The following is a 13,638-nucleotide window of genomic DNA, read 5'->3' as shown; positions in this document are numbered from 1 at the left end:
CCTCTGTGCTGGTCTACACTGGGCAAATACTCGCCCACCAGCGAGGAGCCTGGCCATGGGGCAGGCCCAGCCAGGTGGCTTTTCTTTCTTTAGGACACTCATACATATCTTCCACTGACACATTCGTTGACACATGTGCTCTGTAACGTCAAGGACCACATCCAGCCATCACTGCACACCAAGCAAACTCCAATGTACCCAAGCATCCTCCAGTAGCACCCAATAAACCTCCAGGAACCCCTAAGAATGGTAATTACCTTTCCATGGGAGCTATTTCTCCTTTAGAAGTAATAATCATCAAACTAGGTTTCCAGACATTGCTTTAGAAGCAGTACAGGGGTGAGAGGGTAGTTGAGGTGCCAAAACACCCCACCGTGGCCTCCAGAGAATGGGACAGGTGGGCAGTGGGTGTAGAAGCACCATGTACCATATTCAATTTTATGCTGGCTTCACACAGACTCGGGCCCAGACCTCCCCCTGTTGCCTGTACCCATGTCCCATAAGGTTGCAAGTCACTATCAACATTCTACAGAGCCAGTGGCCAGTCAGAACCTGCTCATTTCTGCGGCCAACGTTCTCTTACTTCTTGGAGAGCATAAGGTAAGCTAATCTCACTTCATGCAAAATTCAACATTTCGCAAAAAGTTTTTCACACATATAGCCTGAAGCATTTCTTGGAACCCAATTGCAGCCCTGGCCAAGAAGGGTCGCCGAAATAGGACTGTGCAGAAAATCACCGCCAAGGTTGTAATGCACAGGCTCCCCCCGCCCCAGCTGCCTGATCTGCAAGGGCCCTCCAGGGGCACTGTGGCCGGTTCACCAAGCCCAGCGTGGGCACCAGAGGAGACACCGTGCAGCCCTCACACAGCCCCGGGGGACAAACAGGCCAGAAGCTCACCAGCGGTGAGTGGGGTCCATTAGGAGAGGAAGCACCGGCAGGCGTCACTCAGATGAGACATTGCACCTCGCAGATTATTTCCAGTTTGGGCTCTGTTCCCAACAGAAGCTGAGAGATGAAAGATTTGTTAACAGAAACACAATCCGAAAATAAGGCAGGTTTGTTTTATTTTAAAAGAGCTTTTAAAAGATGAACTAATTCTGATGACAAGAAAAGAATTAGAACACAATGGTCAGTTGGATTCTGTACCTCGTTTCATAATAAAGAAAGACTGCTGAGCATCAAGGAGACAAAGAGGCAGAAACAAATGATTTTTAAGTCACAGATGATAATTAACCCCGCAGGCTTGCCACCAGGTTCGTTAGTATTGCTGGGGCAAATGGCTTAACATGCTTGAAAAGGGCTTCAGTGTCCTTATGGAGAAGATAACTTCAAGGGTTCCTAAAAAGCAGAGAAACTTCTGGCTTGCAGGCAAGGCAAGGGGTAGAGATGCCACATGTCACCTTTCACTGCTGGGACCTCAGAGGAGGGTGGCAAGCCTCTTGGCAGGGATGAAGCCTCAGCAGGACTGGCGGGAGGGAGTGTCATCACCTCCCTCTCCAGGCCTTGGCCAGCAAGCTCAGCGCGTTCCAGGGCAGTGCAGTCTTAGGAAAGGCTAGCCTCACCATCTCTGGGAGTCTCTGCCAGCTCACATCTTTTGTGGGTTATGACTCTTTCCCCACAAATTACAGATCAGGACTTGTGCCCCAAATTTGCAATGGAAAGCCCACTGGGGACTCCTTGATAAGCAGGACTCATGGCACAGGGGTTCATTATCCTCCCCAGACCTACCAAGGCCCCACCGCTTGCTGGTTACAACCACAGAGATTTAGTTCATTTGCACAAGCACCTTTTAAGTAGTAGGCCACAGAGCTATGGGGTCCACAGCTAAGCAACCTGGAAGCCCCTATACCTGTGCTATTACCTTGTGAGAGGTGGAGCAGTGGCACAGAGCTGGGTCAGCCCTGGGCTGTGCCAGGCATATAATGCTTTCTCAGTGCTTGCTGTGTGTACGGGGCCAGAGAGCTGGCGTGGAGTCTCCTTCTCTTCTCTCCCAGGCCTCATGCCACACAGCAGCATGACAGCTGCTCTGGGGCACAGGCCACAACCACCAGAGTTGGGTTCTGTGGTGCTGAAGTCCTGGGTGAGGGGTTGCATGTGTGCAATTCAAATAGCAGCACAAGTGGCTCCCACCATCAGACCTGAGCTGTACGTGACAAAGCCCCGCTTCTTCCAAATCACTGGAGTGAGCTGAAATCAGCAAGAGGACAGGAACTCACCCAGAGCCTGGGCAACCTTTGATCATGGGAGATTGTGTGCAGGGGCAGGAGCGAGAACTCAGGCTCGCCGAGGCTGGTGTTTCCATGCCCGGGCACAGAGTTATCCTGGGGGAGAGGTGGGCAGTTACCCGGGGCCCAGAGTCCTTTGGCCAATGCTCTGCTTGGCCTCTGGGAAGGGCCCTTTTGTCTTCACCCCCTGGGCTTTATTACAAAGTAGTAACTGAAGGGAAATATGAAGGGTCAGCAGCTGTGAGGCTCAAGGGCAATTTCTGACCCTAGTGCCAGAAAGCTCAGGAGAGAAAGTCATTGTTTGTCCTTCGGTTCTTAAAGACATCATCAAAAAGAGAGTTATTTGGTTCTTCTGATTGTGGGAAGAGAGAATTCTTGCAGAAAGTTAAAAAAATTAAGGACTCTAACAGAGGGGAGGGATAGGAATGGGTGAAGCTTCAGATTATGCCTCACGGGGAAACTCAACAGGTTGCAACATGCAAGGTCACATGTAAGCCTGCCTGGAGACAGGGAATGGACTTGGGAACTGAGATATTCCTTCTTCTATGTCTAAGGCTAGATCTATGGGAACAGCCATAATGACACGACCAACCTCACAGGACACTGATGCCGCTGCTCACACTGTCCAAGGGCTCCCTGTGCCCGTCCCTCCCCGACATCACCATGTGGCCATGAGGGGCATGGGTTGCATGCTGCCCAGCATCCTTCCTCTGAGGACCAAACCTGTCTGTCCTACTGAGTGAGGGTGATTTTGCAAACCTCAAAGGGAGAATGTGTGATCTCGCTGGTCAATCACTGTATTCCATCCCCTTTGTGCCACAGTGACCAGTTTAGGGCTTGAGTCATGATGCAAGCCCAGAAATAGAGTCCTTGCTGGGACTTTTCTGGTGACATTCCGGGGGAAAGCAGTTTCACCCTCTGGGATGGTGAGCAGTCAGGACTCAGAGCTGCTGCTGCTGGCAGCCATCCTGCCAGGCTGTGCGCATGAGGCCAATGAGCCACGAGAAGGCAGGAGAGGGGAAGCCTGAGAGCCTTTGCATGAGCTGTTGCTGAAGCAGCTGGATCCCCCCTTGGCTTCTACCGCTTCATGACACCTTCAGGCTTCACTCAGCGCAGGCTGGGCTTCTACGGTCCAGAACTGGGACCATGGTCTATGCTATTACTTTCCCTTTTGTTTTCACCTAAGATTGAGAAAATTACCTATAGTCACACTGTGAGTAAGTAGGAAGATGGGATCCTACTGTTAGCCAATTGGTCATGAACAAAACTGGGTATCACATCACTGTATCCAACCAGAACACACCAGCCAGCTGTGCCATGCACTTCCCACTGAACCTGGGGTGACCAGGGGCAGGGTGGTCCTCCAGCAGACAGAAAAAGGGCAGGGCTTCCCAGAAAGTCAATTTCTGTGGGGTCAGAAGTGGAAGGAGATAGATGTCACTCCCAACTTTTTGGAGCCCGGTGGCAGCAGGAGTGCATCGGCAGCTCCGCTGACGTGAGTGAAGGGAGGATGGGGACAGAGACTCAGCTCTTTCCCCGGATGGCAGTCTTCACTTGAAAAGGACCCGCTGCCAGGCCCTGTCAGATCTGGATGGCCCCCTTTTAAGTGCCCTACATCTGTAGACATTAAGACGTTACCCCAAAAGGAGCTAGGAGTTTATTAATCTGTTTCAACGAAGAGTCAGCCACTCACATTATACTAAGCAGATTATGTAGGCAACTGATAGATCCAGAAAACACCTGCTAAACAAAATCAAAATGAATGGTAAACAGAATGCAATTCTTCATAGCTTTAGTTCACCCAGATGCAGAGAAGTATAAAGGGGCTACTAGAGGTGTTGCCAATTAGGAGCTAATTCCAAGGGTTTTCAGAAAGGGAGGCTCCAGTTACACACTCAAGACTGGCAGTTCATGTTTATTTAGGAGATTTGCATTGCTAAGGAGTCAGAGCCCCCAGGGCTGTGTGTGTGGCTGTCACTTCTCTCTCTTTTTCCCTGATGACAGCAGCATCCTCTTCTCAGGTCTCTCTCACAGCCCTGCCAAAAGCCAGGCCAGAGGCCTGGCACATGTGAGTGAGCCACCTTGGGAGGGTGGGCAATGCAATGTGACATTCTTGCCCACCCCTAAACTCACAGCTTCTAATCACCGCACAATCATAGACATCTGGAATAGTTTATAGCTCGCCCCATGTTCCTAAGAGACGCCTGACAAAGGCTGAATTATCTCCGCCACTTGCTGAGCTCACTCAAGTGTTCTCTCGTGGCTGTAATTCAAAGTGATGGGATCACTTAGAGAAAAGCACTGGTTTGAGTAGATGAATTGTGGCAGTCACAATCAGTGCCAGCCCTAGGAGTGGACATGGGAGTGTCTTGGAGAGGTAAGGTTGGCACCTTTTGCGGAAGCATCAGAAAAAGTTGAAATTGAATTGCAGCTGTCTAGAGGGGGGTGCAAAAACACCTGCAGTGGAAAGCAGGTGAAGATGTAGCCATCTCTCCTTCTCCATGCAGCTAGCACAGGTGGGTCCCAGGGCTGGAGGCGATTGCAGGACTGCCCTGAAGGAGGAAGGCCTTCATCCAGTCAGGGCAGCCATGTGTCCTTCTCAAAAGACACCCTACCAGTCTTGCAGTCCTGCCACAATCATGGATACTACGTGTCTTCCTCCAGGTTCCCCTGAGAGTCCTTCCCACAAATCTAACTTTGAAGCAAAGATCCTCTAGGAATTTTTCTTTCAATTTTACGTCTTCTCAGCTCTCCAGCCTTGGGAGTAGGCATGAAGGCACAGAAGCCTTTGGATGGTGAAGCAGGGTGAAATCATTTAAGCCTCCCATTAGTGAGAGGGTTGGTGCATGAGGGGGACACTAATGCAGAGGGATGCCCTGTCCCACTAAAATCAGCCTGGAAAGGAAGGGATAAGTCTTGTGTGCAGGGTCTATCTGCTCTGCTCGTGTCATGGGTTGCTGGAGGTCACGGAAGGTAAAGAATGTGTAAGCTCTCTGAAAACTTCAGAACAACTGGGCCATTTTTATCATCATCATCTCCCCATTCTGTCGCTGCACTGCCCTTGAAGTCACGAGTACCAGGGCTTGTCCTCACCCTGGGCACTGGGAAGCACCCCCTTCCTGAAACTCTCTGGAGCAGAACTTGCATAGGGCATTGTGCCAGCCTTGAGATTAACAAAAACAACAAAATTAGGCCTGGGAAACTAAGTTCAGGAAATGCTGCATATTACACCCCCTTTTGAGAGTCATATTTAGTATCGTAAAGATATGAGAAACTCTTTAGTAAAAATATCAGTAACCAGCTTGGTATTGAGTCTAGCATTTGCTACATGTGTTATTTCCCTAAGGCTACTATAACAAAGTTCCACAAATTGGGTGGCCTTAACACAAGAGAAATTAATTTTCTCACAGTTCTGGTGACAGAAAGTCAGAAATCAAGGTGTTGGTAGAGCCATGCTCCCGCTGAAGACTCTCCAGAAGATCCCGCCTTGCTCTTTTCTAGCTTCTGGTGGTTGCCAGCAATCTTTGGCCTTCCTTATCTTATAGGCTCTTCGCTCTGATCTCTGCCTCCATCTTCACACGGCATTCTGCTTATACGTGTGTCCGAATTTCCCTCTTCTGATAAGGATATCACTCACTGGATTAGGGCCCATCCTAATCTAGCATGATTTCATTTTAACTTGATTACACATTTTCCAAGATACCATTTCCAAATAAGGTCACATCCATAGGTTCTGGGTTGAGACTTCAATATATCTTTTGGGGGAACACAAGTCAACCCGTAACACCAAGCTGATTTGAACACAGAGCACTTTCATCAATTGCTCAACTAGGAATACCCAATGGACATCCTTAGAATACTCCTCACATAACACCTTCCTGGAACCAAAACCCTCAGTGCCTCACATGTATAACACTAGGACAAGATCTCCTTGAAAAGAAAAAACACACAAAGCAATTGCTAGCTTGCACTTAATTAAAAAAACAATTGTTGAGCAACTTCAGGCCCTGGACTAGGGCTGTGAGGGATTTGGGGATGAATGAGGGAAGGGTCTCTACTCTTGTGAATGGGTGACCCAAAAGGAGACCTTACCTCTCGGACAAGGTAGAGTAATCTACATGCTTCACGAAAAAGTTGGAACAGATGAGGGAGAGGTGGCATTTGACAAAGATGAACGACAGAGAGCATTCAGGCTGCAGAAGCAATGTGAGTAAGGCCAGAGGCAAGAAAGGTGGGTTATATTCATAGTCTTGGACCCTAGGAGGGGAACAGGGGAAATAAGGCAAAAAGCAGGTCTAAGGCACAGAGTGCACTCATGTTACTGAAACAATCTCCAATCCCACTGTGATTTAGCATGGACTCCATTCCCTCTGCTAATAGCCTTTCCCACATCTCACTTTACAGATATAATCAAGAGTCTCCAAAAGTCACATAGTGTGAAGTTGCAACTGGTCATCCATTTGGAGCACTGAGCCCTGGATGGAGATGCTACCTCTGAGTTAGGTGCAATATTAAAACAAAACAAAAACAGGAAAATATCTTAGATTTTGTGGTCCAGAGGCTACCTCTCCAGAACTCTCCAGAATCTCCTACGCCTGTCAACTGAGCAGAAAAATTCAGAGTGTTGTTTATTTGCTCTTCTTTCAGTTCCTAGTCAAGTCAGAGCTCAGGAACCAATCTGAAGTGTTTGTTGCTGGACGATGGTGTCTTCCTCTTATTTGTAGGAATAATAATTTATTGAAATAGTCACACTGCCTTTATTGTTTTTATACTCACACAGTATTCTCAAGAAGACTAACAACCTTCTCAAACCTAAAAATACTTGGAACCAACCTGAAGATCCTACTCTTCCATCCTTCCTGCTAGGTTATAAGGATTGACATTAAGGCACTGGGAAATTTCAGAAACTTGAAAACACTCAACTTTTCACGGTAACATGCAAGAAAGACGTCATTCACAATAGGAAGAAAAAAGTTTATGTGATGTTAGGACAAATTTGCCAGTACCAACCCAAAACACATGCTCCCAGTCAGCCAGTTGTTAAGGCTGCTGCTTCCAGAGACAAAGAGGCTAAGGAAGAGCAGAGCGGAGCCCAAACACACCGTTGCTCATCCTTGGACATTCAGTATTCTATGAATTTGGAGTGTGGACCGATCAAACCTTTTCATGACTTTGGACAAAAGCACACAAGGTTCTCTCATACCCCAGTTTTAGTATTTAGAGACATTTCTAACATAAGGACAGTCAGAGTCCAAAACAGGTTTATATGAGATTCTGTAATGCAAATTGATTCCAAACATTCACGCTCAGGGGTACTAACATGAATACAATAGTATTCAAAACCAAAGTTCACTCCAACTTCTCTCCTAATGGCCATTTCTCTCCAGTTTACATTCTCATCACGCTCATTGTGAAAACAATAAGAACATGCCTTCCTTCCATGCCTGCCCAACTTCCTCCAATTTCTTTTGGTTTTGATACACAAACAATGCAGTTCACCCTGTAAGTGCAGTTCACCCTATAAATACAGTTCACAGGACACTGAATACAAAACCAAATGGGAAGAGAAACCAGAATGTTCATCCTAGGGCCACAGCACATGGGTCCTTTGAAGCCAGCAGTTCAGCACCATGGACAGCGGAAAGCAACTATTTCAATGCCTATACCAATATAAGATCATGTGGGAAGTTTAGGTTTCTGAGCTCTAGAAGCACGCTTTGATACCATGGCCATTCTGTCTTCCATTCCGATGCATAAAATAAGAACTAATCATGAGTCAAGGATATGTTAGATTTATGAATCAATATGGAATTTGCTCACTTTTGTAGACTGCCACTCTTTCTAGAGACAGTGCCACAGAGGATGTGGCTAAAGCTAAAACCAAAAGCTAGAGCCTAGACCAAGAACTCACTTTGGTTTCTGACTGCATCTTCCTATCTCTGCAATTAAGGGGTGATTGGTGATGATTCTATAAATCATACAAAAAACATTCTCTTATCAGAGACTAGATATTGCTGAAAGTGAATAAAGGAGACTTCAATTTCCACTAAAAGATTTCAGAAATTACCACCCATATGTACACACCTCAGAGATCAGACAATAATGTGCTAGAGGAATGGTGGTAGGGAAAATAGAAAAACATGGAATTGTTTTCAAAAGGGAAATGAATTGGTTATTTCTATTTCAGCTTAGCTAAAGCTAAGAATCTAATCAGAAATATTTTTCACAGTGGCATCTTTCCCCACTTTGAAATACCTCAAACCATAAACCGTTTTTTATTGTTGATGTTGTTTTTGCTGGGTGAACTAAATATTTACTCCAAACTACACTAAAAAATGAAGCTTCTCTCAAGACTGTAAACAGGATCATGAATCAGTCAGTACCCCAGACCCCATCTTGGATACTTGAAGGTAGAAGACATAGTTCCCACAAAAAAAGCAAATCTGGCTCCAGCTCTTAGTGTCCCTAGAGGCAAGTGCCAAATAGTCAGCACCCAGAAAAGGCCACATGAAATTTCAAAGAACTGGCTTCTCACTGTCTGACGTTCATCTTAGCTTCAACAAACGGCTTGCAAAATGTCAACACTGAGAATAAAATAGGTACAGATGCATTTCCCTTACCTCCTCTTCTTGTGACTTCAAAGTTTCTGGATTCCTGCAAAAAGAAAGACTTTGTTTTTGAAGAATAATTCATATGTAGAGATACTTGTAGATATCTCACCTTTGTTAGCCATTTATTCATAGAAAGGTGAATAATCTCATAAAAACATGACATTTAGCAATGTTGGGTCTGCTAAGCTCTCAGTACACATACACATCCATAAAGGCAAACAACTTCTTACTTTGGGGGCTTAGCCAAAATAATATCTTGCTAAGCATTCCGTTTTTAACGAACAGAGCCAACTCTCATGGTCTTCCTTGCATGGAATCTGGGCTACTACCAAGTGTTAAGGAAGACCTTGTTCTATGTCAAGGCCTCCTGTTTCCAACCTAGACTGCAGGTGCTTGTAGGGCCTGGGGAAAATGAATTACCTGACCAGCAACAGGTTCTGGTCTGTAGTGCCATGGTGGATACCACCACTGCTCCTATGTGGGTGATTCGCATGGTCTGCTGATTGTTTAGGCTCAACTCAGTAGTTTCAAAAGGGTAGGATCTTATGGACAGTTTGGATAGCCAGTCCACACCACTAGACTAAATGGAACCCTTGATCTTTCTTAATTCAATCCCATCTTCTGCTATGTGCAGGGCAATAAGCAAAGTGTTTCAGAAGGTACATGGGTAAATCATGCAGAGTTCCTGCACTGATGATATTCACAGTTGAACAGGAGGCTACAGAACACAAATTACTGAGAAATAAAGGGGTGCTTTTGCCTTCGTAAATACCAGTATACCCATATTCAGCTGCAAGCATAAGGAAAAGAGTTTTTAAAAGAACCTTTGAAAATAGCACTGAAGAATAGCAGGCCTGCAGACAGGAGTAAGGGAGGGAGGGTACACCAGGAAGAAAGAATGGCCTAAAACAAGGTAGAGTGATGGGAAGTACAGGGAATACTCAGGACACAGGAAAAGGCCCAGTAGGAGAAAAAAATAAGGAAGAAAGGGTGGAAAGATATATTATGGTTCTTAACTAATAAGTATCTACTATTCACCATAAATAATCAGTTTAGGATAAAAAGCCTAATATTGAGAGTAAGCTGAAAATCCATGCTAGCAACTGAGGAAGAGAAGAGAAAACACCAATCTTGCGCCAGCTTCTCACCATTACAACCAAGAAGGCCATGTGGCACCCAGCATGTTTTTAACAAATGACGCTGTCTTTCACACCTTCGCGTTCTGTCTAGCATCCTTTTGGGGTCAAGAAGAGAAGACAATATCAGAGATGACACTGGGAAAAATTTTCAGATGAAAGCATGGGTATGAAAAAAGAATAAAGAACACCAGAAGAGGCTAAAACATGGAGAAACCTAATTTTGGCTGCTTAGCACAACAGCAATAATGCTTCCAAGGTCATGATATTTGGAAAAATAAAATACATGACAGTATGATTGCAGAAGATCAGGAGGTCAAATGGAATTAAAGTATTACAATGTCACATCACTGTCCAAGAAATGGTAAAGTTAGTGCTATGAGGCCAAAGGAGTAGAATAACAAAAAACTGAATAGTCCAAAAAAAGACAAGAAAGGAGGGGGGGAGAAAAGGAATAGAAAAGCAGAGTAGTAGGTTAGATTTAAGCCCATTTAAGTAAAATAAAAATGGACTAAATACTCTAATTAAAATGCAAAGACTGACATAATAGAGAAAATATCCAATTACATGCCACTTACAAGAGAAATATAAAAGAATACAAAGTCTGAATGTAAAGAGATAGAAAAGATAAACTGTATTAATTCAAACTGAGGGAAAGTTGGTATAGATAAAATAGACACTAAAGCAAAAATTGTTAGTGACAAAGAAGAATGGTTCATAATGATAAAAATTTAACAGCAACATACAGCAATTTCAAATTTGCACACCTAATAGCATAGCCTAAATATACATAAAGTTAAGGCTAAAAGAAGTAAAAGAAGAAATTGATATACCCACAATAATGTTCAGAGAGTTTAAGAAACTTCTGTCACTAATTGCTAGACTAAGTAGAGGGAAAAATCAGTAAGGATACAAAAGATTAAATCTCATGATTAATCAACCTGATCTAGATGATGTAGATCAAACACTGTATCCAATAACTGTATCCAACACATTCATTTCAAGTGTCCATTCAACATTTATAAAAATTGGCCATATGCTGAGCCATCAGGAAGTTTCAGTAAGTTTCAAATTATTGAAATCATATACGGAATATACATAGATTTCTGACTGTAGTGAAATTAAATTAGAAATTAATAACAGAAGGATATAGAAAAAAATCAAATATTTGACAAATGGATTTAGAAGTATATTATGTAATTTCCAAAAGAAAATAACAAGGTGTTTTGAACTGAATTGCAATGGAATTACAGCGTATTTTAAAATGAGGGATGTGGTTAAAGCAGTACTTAGAGGGAAATTATAGTTTTAAATGCATATATTAGAAAAAAATAAAGGCTAGAAATTGATGATCTAGGCATCGAGCTATAAAACCTAGAAAAAGGACAATTTAAGCCCACAAAAAGTAGAACAGAAGAAATATGATAGAAGCAGACATCAAGGAGAAAGGGGAAAAAATTATATCACAAAAATTTAAAACTGAAGGTGGTTCTTTGAAAAAATTAATGTATCTGGTAGATCCTTAAGGTGGCATATCAATTAATAAAAAGAGAAAACGTATACAGAATTCAAAATTGAGCAGGAAAAACACACATATCCAGTTTGTGGGTTTATGACGAAGGAGTCAATGCAAAGCAATGGGAGAAGGACAGCTTTCTGGACAGATAATGGGCTGGACTAAGTGGATATCCATGTTGAAAGAAAACAAACCTCAATCTCATACCTTACAACATACACAGAAATCACCTCTGGATGGCCTGTAGATCTAAATGTGAAAAGCAAAACAAGGTTTCTAGACGATATCACCTTTAAGTAAATGAAAATTTCTTAAACAGGATGTGAAAGGCAGCACCATAAAGGAAAAGGATGATACACCAGACTTTATTAAAATGAAGACTTCTGTTCATTAAGAGATATGATTAAGACAATGAAAATCGAACCATTATGGGAATATATTTGCAATGCATATATCTGAAAAAGCACTCATTCAGAATACAGAAAAATACTTTTGCAAACAAACAAGACAAATATAAATAACCTAACTGAAAAATGAGCAGAAGACTTAAATAGGAACTTCACAAGTTAAAACCTCTGTGGGATACTGTTATACATGACAGAAAAGATAACATTCATAAAAACTGATAACGCCAAATGTATACATGGATTTGGAGGAACCAGCACTAGGACGGACTCCCTTCACTGGGCTGCGCCTCAGTCCTAAGGGGCTCCTCCCCTGAAGACATGATCTGCTTCCTACAGTCAAGTCTGAGTTATCACAGCGGTTCCTTTGTTGTCTTTTCAATCCTTTAATATCTGTTGAACCATTTCCTATGCTTCTATTAAAAACCAGTGTGATTTCTGTTCTCCTGACCCAACAATTCCTCTCCTGGGTAAATGTCCAACGTAAACACATTCATGTAAGCACCAAAACACAGGTACAAGAATGCTGGTAGCAGCATGACGTGTGAAAGACAAGAACAGGAACAGCCCAAATGTTCAGCAGCTGTAGAACGGATACATTCTGGCATATTCATGCAATGGAAAACTTCACAGCAATGCAAAAGAACAGACCCTGCAATATGCAATGCCATGAATCTCACAATACTGACTGAAGGCAGACAGAACACAAATGAGTACCATTTACAGGATTTCATTTTCATATATTTCAGAAACAAAAGGTATCTTTGGTGATATATTAGTGGTCATCTTTGGGAGTGTAATGACTGAGGGGACACAAATGTGGTTTCCAGGTGCTGGGACTGTTCTAAATGATGATATTGACGGTAGTTACATGGGTATGTTCATTCTGAAAAATATTTGAGCTTTACACTGAACATATGTACCCTCACCTATATGTTTGATATGCTTCAATCAAACATCTAAAAATAAAATAGGACAGAGTACCCAATAGTACAAATCAGAAGTCTGTGGAATAGAGGGAGTAAATTGTACTCCTTACATCATAGATGAGGAAGATTCTGTGTATGAAGAAGGAAGTCTGCAGCTTGCTGAACACCACACATGTAGGAAGTGGCTGAGTCAGGGCTCAAAGCAAATGCTCAGTAAAGAGTCATGAGGCATGGGACAGGGATTAAAAGCTGGGTCTCTGAAGCCATGTGGATCTGAGCTGGGCCCCTGCCACTTTTGGTGAACATTTCACTCTCCTGAGCCTCAGTGTGTCATCTGCAAAGTAAAGGCAGGAATGGTCCCTTCATCATAGAGTAGTATGATGATTAGGTGAAATAACAATCAGCCTGCCATGCTTTCTGTGCTGGCTGGCATACAGCAGCCTCCAAATGGTGGCCAACATCATCATCGTCATTCATGAAGATAACTAATGAAGGTAAATGAGTTCAGTGCTCCATCGACTATGGAGACTCAATAAGAATCTATCTTTCCAGTACTTGAAAAAGCCACCCCCCCAAAAGCTGTAGCACAATAGTACAGAACAAAATTCATTGACATGAATGACACCAAGGCCCTGGATATATTGCTTAAGGAAGAAATTATTTGTTGCAGAAGCTTTAAACCAGATGGTTATAAATGAGAGTTAGCGATGGGCATTACTTAATGACAAAATTTCTTTAACTAAAAATCTAATTTTATTATGGTATAAATCACACTTTCTTGAAGTAGGGAATTAATTTTAGATTTTTCATTCACTG

General features: G+C 43.3%; 1 long non-coding RNA gene across 1 annotated transcript in view; it reads right to left on the bottom strand.

Annotated features, from left to right (window-relative positions):
* LOC140846290 (uncharacterized) overlaps positions 1-8,882 on the bottom strand; it is a 91,032-nt gene extending 82,150 nt beyond the window's left edge. Inside the window, exon 1 of the long non-coding RNA XR_012125307.1 lies at positions 8,847-8,882. This is a non-coding gene — a long non-coding RNA (uncharacterized lncRNA). The remainder of the gene's footprint in view (positions 1-8,846) is intronic.
* Positions 8,883-13,638: the final 4,756 nt, after the last annotated feature.

This window comes from Manis javanica, chromosome 14 (assembly GCF_040802235.1).
Source record: "Manis javanica isolate MJ-LG chromosome 14, MJ_LKY, whole genome shotgun sequence".
NCBI classification, from domain to species: domain Eukaryota; kingdom Metazoa; phylum Chordata; class Mammalia; order Pholidota; family Manidae; genus Manis; species Manis javanica.
The sequence above is the reverse complement of the archived record's forward strand: the minus strand, read 5'-3'. Positions and strand labels throughout refer to the sequence as shown.